At 42.0% G+C, this 23,741-nt stretch overlaps 1 protein-coding gene across 3 annotated transcripts in view; it reads right to left on the reverse strand.

The window, feature by feature from the left end:
• The window catches only part of CTNND2 (catenin delta 2), a 1,145,701-nt gene that overhangs the window by 818,679 nt on the left and 303,281 nt on the right, over nucleotides 1–23,741 (reverse strand). The gene's annotated exons all lie outside the window — the stretch shown is intronic.

Genomic DNA, 23,741 nt, shown 5'->3' on the forward strand with positions numbered 1-23,741 from the left:
TTAGATAACTGGCACTAATCTATGGGCCAAATTCTGCCACCAGATATGAAATGCATATCTGTTTATTTGTTGCTATTTAGATGAATGTACAATCTAAAATCGGCACATCCATAAAAATAAGTACACGGTTTTTTTTTCCTTTTGAGAAAACACAAGTAGATTGAGACCTTCTATGTTCCCTAGGGTCAATAGGCCAAATTCTACTTTCAGGTACACTGGTGTTCTCCCATTTAAGTAATTGAAGTTTTCACACTGCCAACAATGGGAAAGAGTCAGAAAACAGGAGGCCCAAATCCAAATAGCAAGTGACTCCATCCAGAAATATAAATTGACATTTCAAAATCATAAGTACAAAGTTCCATTGTACTTTGAAAAGTATGTGAAAAAGCACTTTTTTAGGATCTGATTCTGTCACCCATAACTTAAGTACAATATCCATTAACTATTTTCAAAGTAAAATACTACTCAGTGTGAGCAAGAGTAACAGAGTTGTGTTCATACCCAGAACGTCTCCCTGCACGTATGTACAGCTAAGAAAGAACAGGATTCTAATACTTCCTTGAGCATCTATCCTATCTCAGGTTCTTATATTGCACTATTACTGACTAATTGTATTCATGACGGTACACATGACATGCATCTGAAAGTTACACAGTATCCTAAATAGCATAATTATTTAAAGCTGCCATTAGGTGGCAGAGTATCCACTAATACTGGTGGCATATTGTTGCATCTTCCTTTACTTATTTATATATTTAAAGAAAGTGAAATCAAATATCATTGAAACAATCCAGTACTATCAGAACACCTTAAAATACACACTAATAAAATACTCACAATAGGCATTCTAGGATGGAGGTCAAGATAGACTAACTGAACATACCTAACACATGGTATGATTATTTAGTCTCTTACTACACATCTTTCAAGAATAACTGTGTTTAAATCTCAAATGGCCAATTGTTCTCAAAGCATTTATTTCTACAGTGGCCTATTCAGCCACTTTCTTTTCACTCTCAGTGACTGGATGGTGACATTACTTTACACAAGAGTATTGTCAGTAGCATTCTTTGTATCCTCAGAACATCCTTGGTTTCTCGACAGCTCTTCCTCCAATAGGATTGACCATCTGGGTGTCTGCAAGGAGAAGACCCTTACATGCACTGTGTCTCACATCAAATAAATCCTTCTGCACTTCCATGGTCTTTTTCTCACTATCATATGTCCGAGTAGTGCTTTCCGCTATGATTTCTTTAACATCGTCATTTGTATTACTATAGTATCTAGAGGCCCTAATCAGCAATCCCCACTGTGATAAATACTGGACACACACAACAGAAAGATGGTCCCTGAACCATGCTTTTTTACATTCTAAGATATAATGAGGGGAAAATGGTTGATACAAAAGACGTGGAACACAAGGGAACAGTGACTTAATTATTCTTAGAATAATATCTAGTAACTTCCCGTAATTTATGGTCTGTTTCTACATCAACCAATTTCTGCCCCTAATTATAGTCAATGATTGCCAAGAAGTAAACACAATGACTTACATTTCATTTTCAGTCCGAGTGTATTTCAGTTGGTTTTTAGTTAATATTTTGGAAGCACATACCATGTGCAACCATCTTGCAGGACATGTGAACAACATCTAATGAGATCTTAGGTTTTTTAATCAACCTTGAAATACTTTAGTACTAGTGCTTTCTGCCACAATATTTTTAGTTTGCAAAAGCTTTTCTCATGCCACTCATTCCAGAGGCATCCTGTGTTTTTCTTCAAGCACTTTTCTGAGTGGAAAATTTAATTGTAACCAGTTAGAGGTGAATTTGCTTAGTTAGGATATGAGTATTATTGTCTATAAGGCCTGCTCGTCTTAAAGTTTTCCTATTTTTAATATTGGCTGCATCTTTCTTGGTCCTGGTCAGACTTTTGTCACTCAGTATTTGTCCTACATAACTAATCTAATTTGTCCCATTCCAGCTTCAATTTCTGTTTAATTCCAAGTTCTTTTCTTTGGTATTTTGAAGTTACCATTCTACTGATGTCAGATTACAATAAATATCAGCAAATTATCAAAACAATGGAATTTGGGGCACCTTAACATGATGAAATCATTACAAGGGAAAGTTGCTTAAATATGTATCTACCAAAAGGTGAATTGAATGCACAGAGCCAGGCACATTCAGTATTGAATTAGGCCTGCCAAAACCCTTGGATTGCATCCAAAACTGATAGTACACTTGCATTGTGAAATCTAGACATGTCAACATTCTTTGACAGCCTTATTCAAATCCTTTGGACCTATACAAATTGCTTGATAGGTTTTTTGGCGTGATCATTCTGATAACCCAGTTGGCTGCTATCTGCATTTTCTCCATATAAAATATCTATTATTATACTTTAATCAAGTTCAACTTTTTAATTTATTTTCAAATGCTAACAGAATTTTATGTCATGCATGTATTTTGGCAGCACATTAGTATCAACATACCAACATAAACAATGACATCCTTTATGTATTCCAGTCTGTTAAATACCTCATTAAATTCTCTGAAAATTTCTTTTGCATCCTGTTCTGTGGACAAACTATATACCTGTTTGATCTTCTGCATCTGAGTTGAGGACTTGATTTAAGGTGCTTTGAGATGAGAAAATAAATATAAAGCTGGTCAAAGAAGTAAATTCTAAGACTTCAAATATCTATTTTAAAACCAAATACCAAGGATTATTTCACAGAAAATCCTATCATTTAATTAAAAATTTTGATTTATATTTTTCCCCACTGCACATTTTACACAGAAGCAAAATCATCCATGTGAAATACGCTGCTACCTCGATATAACGCCACCTGATATAACACAAATTTGGATATAACATGGTAAAGCAATGCTCTGGGGGGGCAAGGCTTGCACTCTGGTGGATCAAAACAAGTTCAATATAACACGGTTTCACCTATAACACGGTAAGATTTTTTTGGCTCACAAGGACAGTGTTATATAGAGTAGGGGTGTACTGAGCAAGACCTGCCCATTGACTATATAAAGAAATATTGACTACCCCCACTGTACAATGGCCACATTGAATTTTACAGTGCGCCCTAGCTATAAACACACTTCATAATAATGAACCGTCAGCTATAATGAACCTTAGTGCAGTCCTTGACTCTCAATCCCTATTTTCTTAAATAAGCAACCTTCTGCAGAACAAAATAAGACTTTTATTTTCACTGTTGGAGAAAGCTCCATTTAACAAAATAAAGAGTAATCACTATTTTAATTTTTGAAAGTCACAGCATGATGATATTTAATGTCAAGGTCTACCAAAGAACAAAAGATGAGTCTCCATGCTATTCTACTGATATGCAGAATTTCTACGAGCAAACTTTTTAAAAATTTATTTCATTCAGTCTTCTCTTTCCCTTCCCCAAGCCCTGGTCTACATTACGAGTTTAGGTCGAAGTTAGTAGTGTTAGATTGATTTAACCCTGTACCCGTCCACACGATGAAGCCATTTTTGTCAACTTAAAGGACTCTTAAAATCTATTTCTGTACTCTCCTTGACGAGGGGATTAGCGCTGAAATCGACCCTGTTGGGTCGAATTTGGGGTAGTGTAGACACAATTTGATGGTATTGGCCTCCGGGACCTATCCCAGAGTGCTCCATTGTGATCACTCTGGACAGTACTCTCAACTCAGATGCACTGGCCAGGTAGACAGGAAAAGCCCTGTGAACTTTTGAATTTCATTTCCTGTTTGGCCACCATGGTGAGCTGATCAGCACAGGTGACCATGCAGACATCCCCTTGCCTTGCCCTGCGGACGGCAGACGGTACAATATGACTGTTAGGCATCATTGTCGTCCCATGGGTGCTCCTGGCTGACCTCGGTTAGGTTGGTCGGGGGCACCTGGGCAGACATGAGTGCTCCTGACCGGCCTCAGTGAGGTCGGTCGGGGGCGCTTGGACAAAAATGGGAATGACTCTAGGTCATTCTCTTCTTTAAGTTTCGTCTCATGGAGATTCAGTCCTGCCTGGAATATCATGCCAACTGGAGGCTTCTGCCTCAGGCTGCTCTCCCAGTCGGCAGCACCGCACGGTCGCACCTACCCCAGCCTACCCCTTGCTCCCATGGCTCATGAAGCCTGGACAGCAGTAAGGAGCAGTTCAACTATAGGCTGACCAAGTGCAGAATGGTGGTTCACTCTTCTTCCTTGTAGGCCAAATGCCCTCCCCTCCCCCCTTTGATCTCTGCTTGCAAAGGCAATAAAGTCATTGTTTAAAACTCATGCATTCTTTATTAATTCATCACACAAATGGGGGGATAACTGCCAAGGTAGCCCGGGAGGGGTGGAGGAGGAGGGAAGCACAGGGGTGGGGTAGTTGTAGGGGCACCCCCTAGAATGGCATGCAGCTCATCATAGAAGTGGGATGTCTGGGGCTCTGACCCGGAGCGGCCGTTTGCCTCTCTGGTTCTTTGGTAGGCTTGCCTGATATTCCAGGCAGGACTGAATCTCCATTAGACGAAACTTAAAGAAGGGAATGACCTGGAGTCACTCCCATTTATGTCCAGACGCCCCCGACCGATGTCACTGAGGCTGGCCAGGAGCACCCATGTCTGCCCAGGAGCCCCCGATTGACCTCACCAAGGCTGGCCAAGAGGAACCAGGAGACAGCAGCAGACGGTACAATACGGCTGCTAACCGTCTTTGCTAATTTGCAAAGACAAGGAGCTGCTGCTGTGGAGCACTGCAGTACTGCGTCTGCCAGCAGCACCCATGTCTCATACGGTGACAGTGAGCTGAGCAGGCTCCATGCTTGCCGTGGTATGTCCTCTGCATGAGTAACCCAGGAAAAAAGGCAAGAAATGATTTTTTGCTGTTGCTTTCATGGAGGGAGGGAGAGGGGGAAGGGGAGGCTCTATGTTTTTTGCCGCCCTAAGCACGGCAGTCAGTCAGCCTTCAGTGGCATGCCTGCAGGCGGTCCGCTGGTCATGCGGATTTGGCGGCGTTTCTGCGGGTGATCTGCCGGTCCCGCGCCTTTGGCATACCCGCCGCCAAATTGCTGCCAAAGCCGTGGGACCGGTGGGCCTCCCGCAGGCATGCCGCCAAAGGCAGCCTGGCTGCTGCCCTCACAGCGACTGGCAGGTCGCCCCCAGCGGCTTGCCGCCCCAGGCATGCACTTGCTGCGCTGGTGCCTGGAGCTTCCCCTGAGAGGCGGGGCCTGACGACATGTACCCAGAACCACACACGACAATGCTTTTGCCCCATCAGACATTGGAAGCTCAACCTAGAATTCAAATGGGTGGTGGAGACTGCGGGAACTGTGGGACAGCTACCCACAGTGCAATGATCTGAAAGTCAACCCTAGCCTTGGTACTGTGGACACACTCCGCTGACTTAATGGTCTTAAGTGGGGACACACACAATCGACTGTATCAAATCGATTTCTAAAAAAATCAACATATTAAATTGACCTAATTCTGTAGTGTAGACCTACACCAAGAGAGAGTGGGTGTCTAGTGATCAAAACAAAGGGACAGGATTCAGGAATTTGGGACTCTAATCCCATCTATCTCACGGGCTTAATGTTTAATTAGAAGTTACCCATTGATGGCAAATTCTTTGAAAAAATGATATTACCTGACTGAATTCTTCAATAACAGCGGTAGTCCTAGCATTTGTACCAAACCACTTTCCTAATAGTCTTCTGCAGGTGAGCTGCACTTAACACTGGAAAAAAAATACTGCAATGTACTTCTAGGGAAAGGCATTAATTGTCCCTCTGGGAATTGCTAGTACACAAAATACTAGGTCAAATTCAAATTGTCATAGATTCTTAGATTATAAGGCTAAAAGGGACCATTATGACCATCTAGTTTGACCTCCTGCAAAACACAAGCTACAGATCTTCCCTGAATTAATTCCCGTTTGAACTAAAGCATCTCTCTTACAAAAACATTCCATCTTGATTTAAAAATTGCAAATGATAGAAAATCCACCACAACCCTTGGTAAATTGTTCCAGTGATTAATTATCCTCACTGTATAGAATTGCACCTTATTTCTGGTTTGAATTTGTTTGGCTTCAGCTACCAACCACTGGCTTTTTTTTTTATACCTTTGTCTGCTAGACTGAAGAGCCCACTATTATCAATTTTCTGTTTCTCACGTAGGTACTTACAGATTGTCATCAAGTCACCTGTCACAGTTCAGGGTAACTGCATCTGTATTTCCTCTCTACGGTCCAACAAAAGCCCCCACTCTCAGGCTTCTCAGCTGTCACCTCTATTGGGTGGAAACTGATGTTTCTCCCCCTTCTGACTGGGTATTTCCAGACAGAATAGTTCCCTGCCTTCACTGTGTTATCCAGCAAAAGACAGTCGCCTAAGCAGGCCTGCTTGCTTTCTCTTTAGAGGCTAAAAACAGCATAATTCTCAGTTGTAAGTTACCACACAGCCCTTTCTAAGCAAACACATTTTATTCTTAAGGTAGACGCTTTACAGCAGGGGTGAAAGTGGGCCAGTACGGCCAGGTGCAGCTCTAGCCATTTTGCCGCCCGAAGCAGGGCAGCACGCTGCGGGGGGCGCTCTGCCGGTTGCCGGTCCCGTGGCTCCGGTGGACCTCCCGCAGGTACGCCTGCGGATGCTCCACTGAAGCCGCAGGACCAGCGGACCCTCCACAGGCACGTCTGCGGGAGGTCCACCGGAGCCACCTGCCGCCCTCCTGGCGACCGGCACAGCGCCCCTCGCGGCATGCTGCCCCAAGCACGTGCTTGGCGTGCTGGGGCCTGGAGCCGCCCCTGAGTACAGCGTACTGGCACTTTAATGTTGCTGCCCCTTATGCCTCCCCCCTATTGGCGGCCCTGCAGGGCCACCGACGGGGTGGCAAAAGGGGCAGCTTCCTCGGGGCCCAGCGATTTAAAAGCTCCCCTGGGGCCCAGCGATTTAAAAGCCCTGAGCCCTTTAAATCACCACCGGACCCGCGGGTGGCATGGGCCGGGCAGCATGGAAGAGCTGGCTGGGAAAGGCTGACCCCCAGCCCACACCCTTCCACTCAAGGCTCCCCAGGCCTCCGTACCAGTAAGTCTTTTATGCTACTTTCATCCCTGCTTTACAGAGAAAACCTTAAAAACAAAAAAGAACCTACATGCATGCTAATAATCTTACCAGAAATCAGCCCCCACCCCTCCGTCATCACAAGGGCTCTGGTAACTGTCAGTACTTCCCTAAGTATTGGAGTCCTTGGACAGAAGGTTCTGTCCATTGGCTGGATCAGAATAAAGGCCCTGACTCAGCTTAAACTAAAGCTATTCATTCAAAAGTCCTTTCTTTGTCTGTTGGCCTCTGGAGAATCCAGTTTGGGTCTTTGAACTATCCTTCTGTAACAGGTGATCAGCAAACAAAGGCTCCCCTCTTCCTCAGAGCAAAGCATCAAAGAACTTATAACTGAAGGAATTACATTAGGAGCTTAACATCCTCCATGAGAAGTTCATAACCCAATCTCACAATAACACATAAAAAATAGACCCTAAAAGAAGTTTTGTTGAGGATACTGCAGGAAGTTGCCATCTATCACACACCCCTTAACCTTCTTTTCGATAAGATAAATAGATTGAGCTCCTGGAATCTTTCATAAGAAGGCATGTTTTCCAATCCTTTCATCATTCTTGTCTCTCTTCCCTGAACCCTCCTTCTTCTTGAAGTGCGGACACCAGAATCGGACACGGTATTCCAGCAGCAGTCACACCAATAACAAATACAGGCATAATATACTTATTCACACCTACTCAAGATTCCCGTTAATATAGCCAAAGATTGCATTAGCCCTTTTGGCCACAGCATTACACAGGGAGCTCATGTTCAGCTAACCATCCACTATGACTCCCAAGTCTTTTTCTGAGACACTGCTTTCCAGGTTAAAGACCTGCATCATGTAATTAGATCCTGCATTCTTTGTTACAAGATATATAACTTTACTTTTGGCCATACTGAAATGCATATTGTTTCCTTGTGCACAGCTTACCAAGCAATCCAGATAGCTCTGTATCAATGACTTCTAGTTTTCATTATTTACTTCTCCACGAAACTTAGTGTCACCGGCAAATTTTATCAGTATAGACCAGGTCAGGTCATTGATAAAAATGTTAAATAACATATGGTGAACAGAACCCCACAGGACCCAACTAGAAAGACACCAGCTCAATAATGATTCACCATTTACAGTTACCTCTCAGACAGGCAGTTTTTAATCCATGCCATGTTGATTTTATAACATTCTAGTTTCTTAATCAAAATGTTATATGGCACCAAGTCAATGTCTTACAGAGGTCCACTACAACAACATTATGACCTTTATCAACCAAATTTGTAATCTTATAAGAAAGGATATCAAGTTTGAAAGGATCTATTTTCCATGTTGATTGTAATTAATTATATTACTGTCCTTTAATTCTTCATGAATTGGCTTCCCATATCAGCTGTTCCATTATTTTCTCCATGACTGATGTCAGGCTGACAAACTTATAATTACTCAGGTCATCCCATTTATTTTTTTAAACTATTGGCAAAATACTAGCTTTCTTCCAGTCCTCTGAAACTTCCCCATTATTCCAAGATTTACTGAATAAGAACACAAGAAAGGTCATACTGGGTCAGACCAATGGTCCTCTAGCCTGTCTTTCGACAGTGGCCAAAGCCAGATGCCTCAGAGGGAATGAATAGAACAGGTAATCATCAAGTGATTTCTCCCCCATAGCCCATTGTCAGCATCTGGCAAACAGAGGCCAGGGACACTTCAGAACATGGTTTTGCATCCCTGCCCATCCTGGCTAATAGCCATTGATGGATCTATCCTCCACAAACATATCTAGTTCTTTTTTGAACCCTGTTATAGTCTTGGCCTTCACAACATCCTCTGGCAAGGAGTTCCACAGGTTGACTGTTTTGTGTGAAGAAATACTTCCTTTTGTTTGTTTTAAGCCTGCTGCCTATTAATTTCATTGGGTGACCCCTAGTTCTCCTGTTATGTGAAGCAGTAAATAATACTTCCTTATTTACTTTCTCCACATCAGTCATGATTTTATCTATCATATGCTGCCCTGGCAATGAATGATAGGAATCATCCCCAGAGGAGAAGGAGAAGCCATGTACCCACAAGGCTGAGAGGGTCACAGGAGGAAATGTAGGGTAATGGTGGTTGGTGACTCTCTTCTGAGGAGGACGGAGGCACCCATCTGTCGCCCTACATGGCATCCCAGGAGGTATGCTGCCTGCCAGGGGACTGTATCTGCGACATTACAGAGGGATTGTTGAGGATCATCCTCTGACTACTACCCCATGCTACTCATCCTTGTGGTCACTAATGATACTGCAAGGTATGACCCTCAGCAGATCAGAAGTGACTACAGGGCTCTGGACGTACGGGTGAAGGAGTTGGGAGCACAGGTGGTGTTCTCTTTGATCCTTCCGGTCAAGGGTAGGGGCCCAGGCAGACCAGAGGAGAAGGAGACATGGAGACCTGAGAGAATTTGGGGGGAGAATGGGCTGTTATAGCAAGGATAAAGAAGAGACAAGACAGAACTGGAGGGGAAATCAAATCAGTATCTTAGATGTCTGTATACTAATGCAAGAAGTATGGGGAATAAGCAGGAAGAACTAGTTAATAAACACAACTATGACATAGTTGGCATCACAGAGACCTGGTGAGATAATACACGACTGGAATATTGGTAAAGAAGGGTACAACTTGCTCAGGAAGGACTGGCAGGGAAAAAAGGGAGGAGGTGTTGCCTTATATATTAAAAACGTATACACTGGGATTGAGACTGAGATGGAAATAGGAGATAGACTTGTTGAAAGTCTCTGGGTAAGGATAAAATGGTGATGTCATAGTAGGGGTCAACTACAGACCACCTAAACATGAAGAGGTGGATGAGACTTTTTTAACAGCTAACAAAATCATCCAGAGCATAGGACTTGGTGGTGATGGGGGACTTCAACTACTCAGACATCCATGGGGAAAATACCACAGCAGGGCACAGACTATCCAATAAGTTCTTGGACTGTATTGGAGACAATTTTTTATTTCAGAAGGTGGAGACAGCTACTGGGGAGAGGCTGTTCTAGATTCGATTTTGACAAACAGGGAGGAACTGGTTGAGACTTTGGAAGTGGAAGGCAGCTTCGGTGAAAGTGATCATGAAATGGTAGAGTTCATGATTCTAAAGAATGGTAGGAGGGAGAAGAGCAAAATAAAGACAATGGATTTCAAGAAGGCAGACTTTAGCAAACTCAGGGAGTTGGTAGGTACGATCCTATGGGAAGCAAGTCTAAGGGAAAAAACAACAGAAGACAGTTGGCAGTTTTTTCCAAGAGACATTATTAAAGGCACAAGAGCAAACTATCCCACTCTGTAGGAAAGTGACCAGCCTGGCTTAACCAGGAGATCTTCAATGATCTAAAAATCAAAAAAGAGTCCTACAAAAAGTGAAAACTCAGTCAAATTACAAAGGATGAATATAAACAAATAACACAAGTACGTAGGGACAAAATTAGAAAGGCCAAGGCACAAAACAAGATCAAACTAGCTAAAGACATAAAGGGCAACAAGAAAACATTCTACAAATACATTAGAAGCAAGAGGAAGACCAAGGACAGGGTAGGCCCGTTACTCATTAAGGGGGGGAAATAATAACAGAAACTGTGAAAATGGCAGAGATACTTAATTATTTCTTTGTTTTAGTTTTCACCAAGAAGGTTGGTGGTGATTGGACATCTAAAGTAGTGAATGCCAGTGAAAATGAGGTAGGATCAGTGGCTAAAATAGGGAAAGAACAAGTTAAAAATTACTTGGACAAATTAGATGTCTTCAGGTCACCAGGGCCTGATCAAATGCATCCTAGAACACTCAAGGAGCTGACTGAGGAGACATCTGAGCCATAAGCGATTATCTTTGAGATGTAATGGAACAGGAGAGATTCCAGAAGACTGGAAAAGGGCAAATATAGTGCCCATCTATAAAAAGGGAAATAAGGACAACCCAGGGAATAACAGACCAGTCAGCTTAATTTCTGTACCCAGACAGATAATGTAGCAAATAATTAAGGAATCAATTTGCAAACATTCAGAAAATAATAAGGTGATAAGTAACAGACAGCATGGATTTGTCAAAAACAAATTGTGTCAAACCAACCTGATAGCTTTCTTTGACAGGGTAACAAGCCTTGTGGATATGGGGGAAGCAGTAGACATGGTATATCTTGATTTTAGTAAAGCTTTTTGAAACCGTCCTGCATGACCTTCTCATTAAAAAAACTAGGGAAATGCAACCTAGATGGAGCTACTATATGGTGGGTGCAAAACTGGTTGAAAACCCGTTCCCAGAGAGTAGTTATCAGTGGTTCAGAGTCATGCTGGAAGGGCATAATGAGTGGGGTCCCACAGGGATCAATTCTGGGTTCTGTTCTGTTCAACATCTTCATCAATGATTTAGATAATAGCATTCAGAGTACACTTATAAAGTCTGTGGATGATACCAAGCTGGGAAGGGTTGCAAGCGCTTTGGAGGATAAGATTAAAATTCAAAATGAGCTGGACAAACTGGAGAAATGGTCTGAAGTAAATAGGATGAAATTCAATAAGGACAAATGCAAAGTACTCCATTTAGGAAGGAACAATCAGTTGCACACATATAAAATGGGAAATGACTGCTTAGGAAGGAGTACTGCAGAGAGGGATCTGGGGGTCATAGTGGACCACAAGCTAAAAATGAGCAAACAGTGTGACACTGTTGCAAAAAAAGCCAACATCATTCTGGGATGTATTAGGAGTGTTGTAAGCAAGACACAAGAAGTAATTCTTCCGTTCTACTCTGTTCAGATTAGGCCTCAACTGGAGTATTGTGTCCAGTTCTGGGCGTCACATTTCAGGAAGATGTGGACAAACTGGAGAGAGGCCAGAGAAGAGCAACCAAAATGATTAAAGGTCTAGAAAACATGAGCTATGAGAGAAGATTAAAAAAACTGGGTTTGCTTAGCCTGGAAAAGAGAGGACTAAACAGGGACAAGTATGTAAAAGTTTGTTACAGATAGGAGGGAGAAAAATTGTTTTTCTTAACCTCTGAGGATAGGACAAGAAGCAATGGGATTAAATTGCAGCAATGGAGGTTTTGGTTGGACATTAGGAAAAACTTCCTGTCAGGGTGGTTAAGCACTGGAATAAATTGCCTAGGGAGGTTGTGGAATCTCCATCATAGGAGATTTTTAAAACCAGGTTAGACAAACACCTGTCAGGAATTATCTAGATAATTAGTCCTCCCATGAGTGCAGGGGACTGGATTAAATGGCCTCTCAAGGTCCCTTCCAGTTCTATGATTATATGACTCTATGATTTCCTCCCTTAGTCATCTCTTTTCCAAGCTGAAAAACTAGGGAAATGCAACCTAGATGGAGCTACTAAGCTACTAAGCTATTAAGTCCAAGTCTTAATAATCTCTCCTCATATGGAAGCTGTTCCATACCTCTGATCATTTTTGTTGTTCTTTTCTGTACCTTTCCCAATTCCAATACATCGTTTTCGATATGGGGTGACCAGATCTGCATGCAGTATTCAAGATGTGGGCGTACCATGGATTCATATAGAGGCCATATATTTTCTGTCTTATCATCTGTCCCTTTCCTAGTGATTCCCGACATTCTGTTACCTTTTTTAAACTGCCACTACATATTGAGTGAATGTTTTCAGAGAACTAGCCACAATGTCTTCAAGATCTCTTTCTTAAGTGGTAACTGTTAATTTAGACCCCATCATTTTATATGTATAGTTGAGATTATGTTTTCCAATGTGCAGTATTTTGCATTTATTAACACTGAGTTTCATCTGCCATTTTGTTGCCCAGTCACCCAGTTTTGTGAGATCCCTTTGGAACTCTTTGCAGTCTGGTTTGGACTTAACTATCCTGAATTATTTTGTATCATCTGCAAATTTTGCCACCTCACTGTTTACCCCTTTTTCCAGATTATTTATGAATATATTGAACAGCACTGGTCCCAGTACAGACTCCTGAGGAACACCACTATTTACTCTCTCCATTTTGAAAACTGATAATGTATTCCTACCTGTAGTGAGGCGGCCTGGCTCCCAGCCGCCCCAGAGAGGGACGAGCCCTTACGGATGCCAAAGTGGGCGGAGTCACTGGAGCCTGCGCCCGCCCCTCAGAGGTCACGGCGCAGGGCAGGAAGTATAAAAGCCCAGCCCCAGGGCTCAGAAGCTGCCTGGCCGCCGGAGAGGCCAGACGCTGGTGCCCTAGCTCCCACTGGGGAGACTCCTGCCTCCCCCTCGCCTCGACGCTCAGGCCCAGGAGCCTGGGCTTGAACTGCTACCGGTTTGCTCAGCCCCTGCCTGAGGGTCTGAGCCCCGAATTGTTGTTTGCTGCCCCGCCCTGACCTAGGGCCGGGGCTTGAATACTAAACTGTTTGCTCAGCCCCTGCCTGAGGGCCTGAGCTTCTGACTGTTTCCTGCCTCACCAGGCTAATTCGCCAGCTCCCCAGACTCAGGCAGTGAGGTGGCCTGGCTCCCAGCCGCCCCAGAGAGGGGCGAACCCCAACAGCGGATGCTTACACTACCGTTTGTTTCCTATCTTTTAATCATTTACCAATCCATGAGAGGACCTTCCCTCTTATCCCATGGGAGCTTACTTTGCTTAAGAGACTTTGGTGAGGGAACTTGTCAAAGGCTTTCTGAAAATCTAAGTACACTATATCCACTGGATCACACTTGTCCACATGCTCGTTGATCCCATCAAAGCATTCTAGTAGATTGGTGAGACATGATTTCCGTTTACAAAAACCATGTTGATTCTTCCTCAACAAATCAAGTTCATCTTATGTGTCTGATAATTCTGTTCTTTACTATTGTTTCAACAAGTTTGTCCAGTACTGAAGTCAGGCTTACCAGCCTTGTATTTGCCAGGATCATCTCTGGAGCCCTTTTTTTAAAAATTGGTGTCACATTAGCCCTTCTCCAGTCATCTGGTACAGAAGCTGATTTAAATGACAGGTTACATATCACAGTTAGTAGTTCTGCAATTTCACCTTTGAGTTCCTTCAGAACACTTGGGTGAATACCACCTGGTCCTGGTGACTTATTACTTGTTATTTTATCAATTTGTTCCAAAACCTCCTCTAATGACACCTCAATCTGGGACAATTCCTCAGATCTGTCACCTAAAAAGAATGACTCAGGTTTGAAAAGCTCCCTCACATCCTCAGCCATGAAGACCGATGCAAAGAATTCATTTAGTTTCTCTGCAATGGCCTTATCTTTCTTGAATGCTTCTTTAGCATCCCAATTGTTCAGTGGCCCCAGGTTTAGCAGGTTTCCTGCTTTTGATGTCCTTAAAAAAATTGCTATTACTTTCTGAGTCTTTGGCTAGCTGTTCTTCAAATTCTTTTTTGGCCTTCCTAATTATATTTTTACACTTCATTTGCCAGAGTTCATGCTCCTTGTTGTTTTCCTCAATAGCATTTAACATCCACCTTTTTAAAGGATTCCTTTTTGCCTCTAACTGCTTCTTTTACTTTATTGTTTAACCACAGTGGCATTTTTTGGTTTTCTTACTATTTTTTTTTAATAAGTTGGGATCTACATTTAAATTGAGCTTCTATTATGATGTCTTTAAAAACTGTCCATGAAGCTTGCAGGGACTGCACTTTTGGCACTGTACCTTCTAATTCTGTATAAATAGCTTCCTCATTTTTGTGTAATTCCCCTTTCTAAAATAAAATGCTACTGTGGTGGGTCAGCTATATTCACCTCTTGGACCAGATCCTGTGTTCCATTTAGGACTAAATCAAGAATTGCCTCTCCTCTTATGGGTTCCAGGACTAGCTGCTCCAAGAAGCAGTAATTTAAGATGTCAAGAAAATTTATCCCTGCATCCCATCCTGAGGTGACTGTACCCAGTCCATATGGGGATAACTGAAATCCCCCATTATTATTGAGGTTTTTTTATTTTATAGAATATCAACATTAGTGGTCCAGTGAGCTCCTCAGTTAGTTCCTTTAAAACTCTTGGAAGGAAGTTATTCAGACATGATGATTTTAAAATATCTGACTTTTGCAGCTGCTGTTTAATATCTTTCTGAGTTACTTTTGGAATGGAAACTATTTCATCATCATTATGTGGTATGATTACATTATTTGGCTCCCCACCCCAATATAAAACAGAAATATTTACGGAACACATCTGCACATTCTATATTATTATTGATAATTCTACTATTTCTAGTAATGGACTAATATCATTGTTAGGATAACTTTTGTTCCTAAAATACTTTAAAAACTCTTTTTTGTCTTCGACTCTGCCAGCTTTGTGTGGCCTTTTGGTTCCCTTATCAATTTTCTACAATTCTTACTTCTAATTTACATTCATTACTATACATTCCACCTTTTATTTATATATTTATATCTACTTTCACTTCCCCATTAAGCTAGGATGGTTGTTGTTTTTTTGTTTCATTTTTCCTTCAAATCAACATAAGTCTTCTTTCTTGCTTGTGGATTTTTGGGTGTTTAGTAAAAGATAATATTGTTAAACAGTTCCCACTTAACATTCATATTATGAATAGTGGTAGGATATATGTTGCAACTCATTATATAAATGTGGAGCAGATGTCCACTGCAGGTACTACATAGGGAAGGTATATGGCTTGGATAAATGGCTTGGAAAAGGACTTAAAAAGGAGGTGTACATTAAAGTAATGGAACAGAGGAGGGTAGGGTTGAGGCTCCTATTAATAGTATGGCAGGGAGCCAGCCACCCTTTTTTATAGCCCAATTTAACTCTCCTAAGAGGAGAGGTGGATGGTAAGGTCCCAGCAATGGATTGGCTGGAGGACCTGGATGGAAAAAGAGCAGGAGCTGGTGGAAGCCTCCTGGGTAATTACTGAATGAACATGGGGTTACCTGCACTGTACACTTTTATCTAATAGGTAGTCTTGGACATCCAATAATAAAGTTGCAGCCTAATTAAAACCTTATCAAATGTCTCCTGTCCTTCTCTCGATATAGCCGGACAATAACATCCATGTCCCTGAAAAAGGACAATAAACACCAAAACCAGAAAAAGGTCTTGGGAAATGGGAAATTAACTAAAACTGTCAATATGGAAAATGAATTTTGGGCAAGGAGATTCTCCAGCCTCCTGAGCTTATTCACATTTACTGCATTCTTCCAGATGCCAGACTCCTATCCTTATGAGCAGAATCATATGGAATCCAGTTAAAAAACAAAAGAGCTGGTCTAAGATATCAGAGGGTTTTGTGGACTTGCTGAATATTTTGGATCAGATTGTGCATGTTTTGGACACTATTGCAATAAAAAAATTAATAAGAGGAGATATATGAAAAAATGTTTTAAGGCAAATAAAATGTTCCTGCTAAGGAACATAGTCCAGTTAAAACTATCCTATATTACAGCAATAACAGGGAACTAATTGTACCCTCTCTCTCAACTGTTCATCCTTGTATTATGAGTAAAATGCAGCAGCACTGTTGCACTTTACCTCTATGCTAAGAGAACAAATTACTTAAGATGCTCTAACACAAACATCTTCAATTTGGTCGTGAAGTATCACAGTTCTGCTGTATTTTACTTTCAACTGAGTGGGAAATATTGTTCTTTCAACTGAATGGTCATGGAATTAATGTCCTCAAACTTCTAACTTTATAGATGATACATTGCAAAAATCTCCCACTAACGTGTCTGGTTTTGAAAACAGGGGTTTAATGTACATCTAAGCAATTGTACTTTTAATTCAGTGAAATACTGTTTTTTCAAAAGGTTGGAGATTTAGAAATCACATGGACTGGGATTACAGATAAGCAATAAATGTTCTGCATTGCTGTGAAAGAATGTAACTAACCTTCCTTCCCCACGAGTTTTGTTAAACTGGAGGTCAATTACATTGGATTATGCAACAGTAATAATAATACTTAGCATTTATATAGCACTTTTTATCTGCAAAGCATCTTACAAACAACTAATTAATATACACACACACAAAAAATAACAGTCAAGCAAAATAAGTTGATTATGGGTTAGTAGTATCAGGAAGGTCAGAAAATTAATGTAACACCATAGTCTCTGCAGTCATTAGTAAAGAGTGTTATTAGCCACACTAGAAAACAAATGAGTTACTTTAGAGAGACTGTGAAGAAACAATGGTGAAAAATAAATTATCTGTAAACTCTGTTCTAAGACTAATCAACCCTAACATATTTTGTTATCAGAAGCACAAGTTTTTGGTTTTCTTTGTTGATAGCTAAATTATTTGCAGCTGTCACACTGTCCTATTAAACAAACAGAGAGAACTGAAATGTTAGAAAACAAATGTCAGACATGGATGTCAGCATACATGGAAGTATCTGATGTTTGTGTAGTAAATTGTAAAAAAGAATGCATTAGAGACAAAATTATGGAAATCCTTTAAATGCACATCTATAGTAATGCAGACTGTGACTGAATATAATGATATACTTCAATAAAAAGGTTCCCCCAGCATTATATAGCTTGCAGTGCTGAAAACAATGCATCATCTAAAGTAAAAGAGAAAGAAGTGGACCATTATGATGTTGGACACAACACAAAAAGATTAAAACCTGATCTTTTGTATCCTTGGCAGAGAAAAAATAATAGGTTCTATTATTAAATTAAGCAGTTAAGGGGGGATTGTTTTTGTTTTAAATCTACAATAAATGGTAATTTTGCTATACTACTGGTGGGGTTTATCCATCCTATACCAATCCTGTAGGCCTTACTCAGGCAAAATACCCAGTGACTATAATGAACCCCCTCCTGCCAGGCAACAGAGATCAGGAAGTGAGGGTCTCACACACTTTTCAATGATTAAGGGTAGCAGAGGCATCTACTATAGCCATGGAGCAAAGTGTCTAATTTTAAACAATAGCAGCAACAACAAATAGCATCTTGCACTTGTATAGCAACTTTCAGACAAGGATATCAAAGTTTTTTTTTATGAAGATGAGTAAATATCACCACTTTTGAGATACAGAAATTGTTGTTCAGTAACAACTGGAGCAACTTGGGCTTGCTCAAAGTCACAATTTGAGTAAATGGCAGTCTCAGGTCTCATTACTTGAAGTTATGTTTCAAAATGGCACTCAAGACCCATTGAATGTGAGCTTTACCACTGCAAATGAGAGCATGAACTCTTCTATTTACTTAACATAGTCAGTCATGAAGGGAAACCCATATATGCTCAAGCTCAAATTCCTGTTCCTCTTTGTCATTCACACTCATGCTATCAAAAATGCAAGTGGAACCTATGATGTTCTTATATCTATTTTCCAAACAGTTTACTAATGTGGGACCCTGGTTGACTGGGAGCTACGGCTGTGCATCCGGGATCCCACATAAAAAGGTGTTCTGGGAAGGTGTAAGGGAGGAGCATGTTTCAGAAGCACAATTATCATCTCTGGTGGGCAAAGCCTCTTCTCTGTGGACAGGGAAGTAGAGGGCACCATATTTGTTCTCCAACAACATTAAATTGCATGCATTGTATGAGTATTTGAAAGGTTATTCATTTTCTATTACTTCTAGATTTTATCCATATACTTATCTGCCTGTGTCTATGTCTCACAAGCGAAAACATTTAAAAAACAGAATGCATCACATTCCTTAAAAAGCAATTAATGTGCAATTTCAAATAGCATTGTTTGGGTGTAATAGCTAAACGACAATACTAGAATCAGTCAGATTACTGTTATTCAGTAGTTATTGAAAGCATACAAATTAAAACTACATTTAACATGTAAAACAAGATTTAAACAGTAAATCTTAAAAAGCTAATTACTGTATTTGTATTAATGCAAATAAGGTACCAAGTTTTATAGTTATGATTAATTATAGTACAAAGTACCTTCTTACAGCCCAGCTGAGCAGTGAACTAAAGCCACTATAGCCGGATATATTTACATATAGAGCAGACACAGAAGCAGCTTCAGACTATATTGCAGCATTGTGGGAGGACAGGGAAGATAGTTAACACCTGGAACAACCTCTTCCCTCCAATGCCCCCTTCACTCACTACCCAAATAGTCAGATATTTTGAGGTCACTATGACCTTTGAATGACAAAGTATATATTACACACACAAAGCTAAGAACATAATTAAGGTTGCAAAGTCAAGTATTCATAATTTAGGAAATGTCAGAATGAGAGTTGACTGTGCAATCTTAAACCAGTTCCCTGGGACATATGCATTATAACATATTATTTAATTATATGATCATATACAATGTTTTTTGCCTTAATTGTGGCATTTCCTAACCTATGAATGCTTCACTTTGCAACCTTATGTTCTTTTAACATTTTTGTGTGTGTAAATTCCTAGGCTTTTATAAAAACAAGCATGCAAGCAAGCAAACAAAAATAAGAAGTTGCATCACGCGACATCATATTGACACACATGATTTATCAGCAGGGTTGGAAACTTTAGATCTACCACACAGACCTCTGCAATTTCAGCTAATGGAGTAACTGATAAGATGAGGTTATCACCTTCTGTGCGGACCAGCACTAGAGTGGAATGAGGCACACACACACTTTTCCAGCAGGTTTCACAGATACTGGCTGACATCAGAGGAATAAGGAGACTCTGGAATCTTGAGTTCTATTCCAGGTTCTAGAAAAGAGCATGCCCTAATAGGCACAGGCACTTCAGCCCTCTTCTCCACCAAGCTTTATCCCTTCTGCCCTATCTCCTCCAACCTGACCATGTTCCATTCTTGTCTTTTCCGCATCCCTGGATCCTTGTCCCAATCCCATTATCCTCACCCCCATTCTCCACTCCTCATACTTCTCATCAGAGCTGCTAGTGTTCTTGCCCAGCCAGTCCCAGTTCTTCTCCCCATTCCTTGTCTCCTCATCAGACCTGTCTTCCCTCTCCCCGACTCTCCTTCCTCTTGCCACACTGGTTCCCAGTCCAAGACTCCTTGCTCAGCCATTCACAGTCTCCCTCAATCTCAAATCCCCAATTACCCTTTCCCCAACCCAGCCTCCACTACCAATCTCCTCCTCGTCTTTGGGGAATTTATCTGTGATGCTCTAGCAAGACTTTGAGCATATCTGTGTTGTTAGATGATGACTGATGTTTGGCTGCATGTGTGTTCCCTCTGTGTGCCACCCCAGCCCTGTACAGACAGCTAGTACAGCAGAACTCAAGCGAACCATCCAATGACCACAAGATTTGTTGAGGAATGAAGGCACCCTCTCCTGGCTGCAGCTAGGGCTTGGGGGAGGGGGGAGACTGCAGCTGGGGCAGTGCACCCCAGTCCTGCAGCTGTGGCTGTCCCTGGAGCAGGGGGGCTATGCACCCCCTGTGGCTGTGTCCCCAGCTGCGGCCGCTGGAGCTGGGGGTCTTGGCCTGTCAGTCACCCCTGTAGCAATGTGGTCCCCAGCTGTGGCCTTAAAGGGCTTAAAACAGCCCAGGAGAGGGCGGTGGCTGGAAGCAAGAAGTTCCCAGGCTGAGTGGGGAAGTAAGCTCAGCTGAGGCCACGCCCCAATCAGGGCTCAGCTGGCCCTTATAAGAGGGCAGTGGGCCAGAAGCACAGAGAGACTCTCTCTCTAGCCTGTTGAGAGGGAGGGACTGGCTGCTGGGAGCGTACCAAGGTACCTGAGCTGGAGCAGGGCTGCAGGAAGGCCCAGGGAGCTGGGGAGCTCTGGCCTGGAAACCCCCAGGCTGCGGCCTAGTGGGAGGCTAAATAGGTACTGGGGTTGCAGGGGGCAACCCAAAGGGGTAGGCAGAGGCAGCAGGTCCAAACCCAACCTTGTCTATGGTGAGTGGCTTATACTGCAGTCTGCCCCAGTGAATGGAGCTAGATTGAGACTGGGCAGTAGCCAAAGACTGAGGCGAGGTGGAGATAGTGGGTGGGGGTTCCCTGGGGAGGGGAGACCCACAGAGACTGAGGGGCGTATGGCCAGGGGGCAGCACCCCAGCGGGCAAAGGGCACCAGGTCCAGGAGGGACATGGGGGCCAGCGGAAGTGGGACACCGGCCTGAAGAGGGTGCTCTGACGCCTGGAGAGCTAATTCCTTGAGAGACCAGCAGGAGGCACCGCAGCAGTGAGTCCCACATGGTTACACCCCCCACTCATGGAACTTCCTTCTTCCCCCCTATTTAGCCCTGCTCCTGGTTATTTTTGGTAAAGTCAGGGATAGGTCACAGGCTCCATTAATTCTTGTTTATTGCCCGTGACCTGTCTGTTACTTTTACTAAAAATACCCGTGACAAAATCTTAGCCTTTGTTACAAGCAACTGAAAACAGGGTCTTATAATAGGAAGTGTTGATCAACATTAAAAATAGGCAGTCCTGCCAGCCCTACCTATAACATTTTGAAACACAGAAAGTTGTCAAAGTAAACAATAGATGACAAGTGTTTAACAATACGGAAGTCATTACAAGTAGAATTAATATTACAAAATACGTAACACTGAGATTTCCCATGTGCATGACTCTATAAGAACATTGCACATGCTCTATGGAGCCCAAGAATGGTCTGAAGTTATAAACAGAATGATAAAGAATGTTTAAAATATATGCAGTGTTGTTATATGCCAACTGTCATTCCACTGGTTTGACAATAGTATAACAAACTACTCAGCATAGGTCTTAAAAAAAATTTGCTTTCCAGATGGTGATGGTGATTGTTTTCAGCCTCTTTCTCCTCCCTCAGGTGCTCTTATCGCCCTGATTCTAATGTCATCGTGCAACTTTATACATTCCAGCAGCAGCCTGTCTCCATTCATGACTGTGTGGATTGCAGTGCTCATCAATGCTTCCTCCATGTTGCCTGACAGCATTTTAAAAATGGCACTGGATTTTCAGAAACAAGAAGGATAATGGGGTGAAAGAGTGACCCCAATTACAGAATTCCATTGCTTTTCAGTACAAGTCCCACAATGTGGCACACAGAAAAATTGGGAAAACATATGGCACACAGCAGAATGGTGGAAAGTACTATGGGATGCTTGACCAGAATGCTGAGCACTTATTCTAAAGCATCACTGTTCTGTGAGGCCACAAAGATATGAGGCAACTTTAACTTGATCACAGCATAACAAAGCAGTGTGTACAAACTGATCACACAACAGTTGCTGCAGATCACTTAACATGGATACATAAAACAAGAACCAAGTTAAAGCGCAGATATGTTGTAAATCCCCAATTGGAACAGTATTCCAGTGACAGTTCAGCTATGAAGAAACCTCAGGCATGTGTATTTTAGACACCCACACTCAGTTTATATTTTGTGTATTTGAAAAGGTATTCTGATTCTGTGGTCAGTAACCTACTTATATTGCAAGTGAAAAGAATGGTAGTAGATAGTACATACATATGCTAACTTTGCATATGAAATAACTTTGGCAGCTGACAGATATGTGCTGTGAAAGAAGTTAAAGCTTAATCTTATTCTGAAACCTTTTTTTCTTGAAATGTTGTCATATATGCACATCTAAATATTGTTGCTATACTCAAATACAAAGAGATTTTTTCAAACTCATGTGCACTTCATTACTGGAAGCTATATGCTCCAAAAGTTTAACAGTGATGAGAATGGATGACAGTAACACAGAAACAGTGAGCAGTTGCATACAGCTGATAGAAAGAAGCCCCAGGAGTTCTGTAGACTGTGATATGACAGTATGCCACTCTTAATGTGAGTAAAGACAGCTGAAGTAGAGTAAAGAGTGATCTGCAGGATGAGACCTTGCCACTGACTCTGAATGTTTAAAATGTAAAGAAGCTAAGATTAAGAAGGCATAGAGAAAAGAAATCCAGTGAAAACTCTTCACCATCCTAAACTATGATTATCTGGAAGAAAGACAAGGATATCCTACACATTCTCAAGCTTCTCCATAAACAGTACTTTTGTATTAGCATGGAGGTATGCTTTCACAGAAATTAAATTGCAACAAAGTGACCAGCTCTCTTTTCCTCCTCCTTTCCCTTAAAACTACCACTAGTTCTAGCTTCTCCTCCTTTACCTCTTCTAGGTCCCTGCCTCTTTTCCTCTGTACAGAGTAAAAGAGAGGTTCTCTCGGTGATCTCAACATCTCCCATGATTTTAAATACCACTTCTCTGCAGTTCATTTCCGGATCTAATTTTTTAGAGAGGTCCTCCCTTGGATTTGCCATCTGTCAGGGTCTGTAGAAGACCAATGCCATGACTCAGACATGGGTGCTCCGGCTTGATGATCAGCAGGTCCAGAATCAGGAGCCAGGTGTCAAAGCCAAAAGTCAGAGCCAGGATAAGACAGAAAACAGGATCGGAAGCCAAAGGTCAGCACTGAGTCAAAAGCCACATATGTAGCTTATGGTCACAGCTGGAGCAGAGTAAGAAACTAGCATGATAGGGATCAGAATGATGCTGACAGCAGGAGCTGGGAAAAGGGGAGAGTCAAAGTCAGCCCTATCAGGGCCTCCAGAGCTCCTCCAATCAGGTTCCTGTGAGTTGTACATGTAATGGAACATACAGTCTTTGAGTTCCCAATTTTCCAGTCACTAGTAGTGCCGTTGGGTGGTGTGGATAGCCCAAGAGCCCCAGGTTCAGGACCTGTGGACCCTAGTACCATCTCAAACTCAGTCTTTCCAAAATGAAACATCTTTCTTGCTGACCTCTTTCTCCCACCTGCCTGCTCTATTACTATGGGCAATCCCTTTGAC

The sequence above is a fragment of the Mauremys reevesii genome, linkage group 2 (genome assembly GCF_016161935.1).
Source record: "Mauremys reevesii isolate NIE-2019 linkage group 2, ASM1616193v1, whole genome shotgun sequence".
Lineage (NCBI taxonomy): Eukaryota > Metazoa > Chordata > Testudines > Geoemydidae > Mauremys > Mauremys reevesii.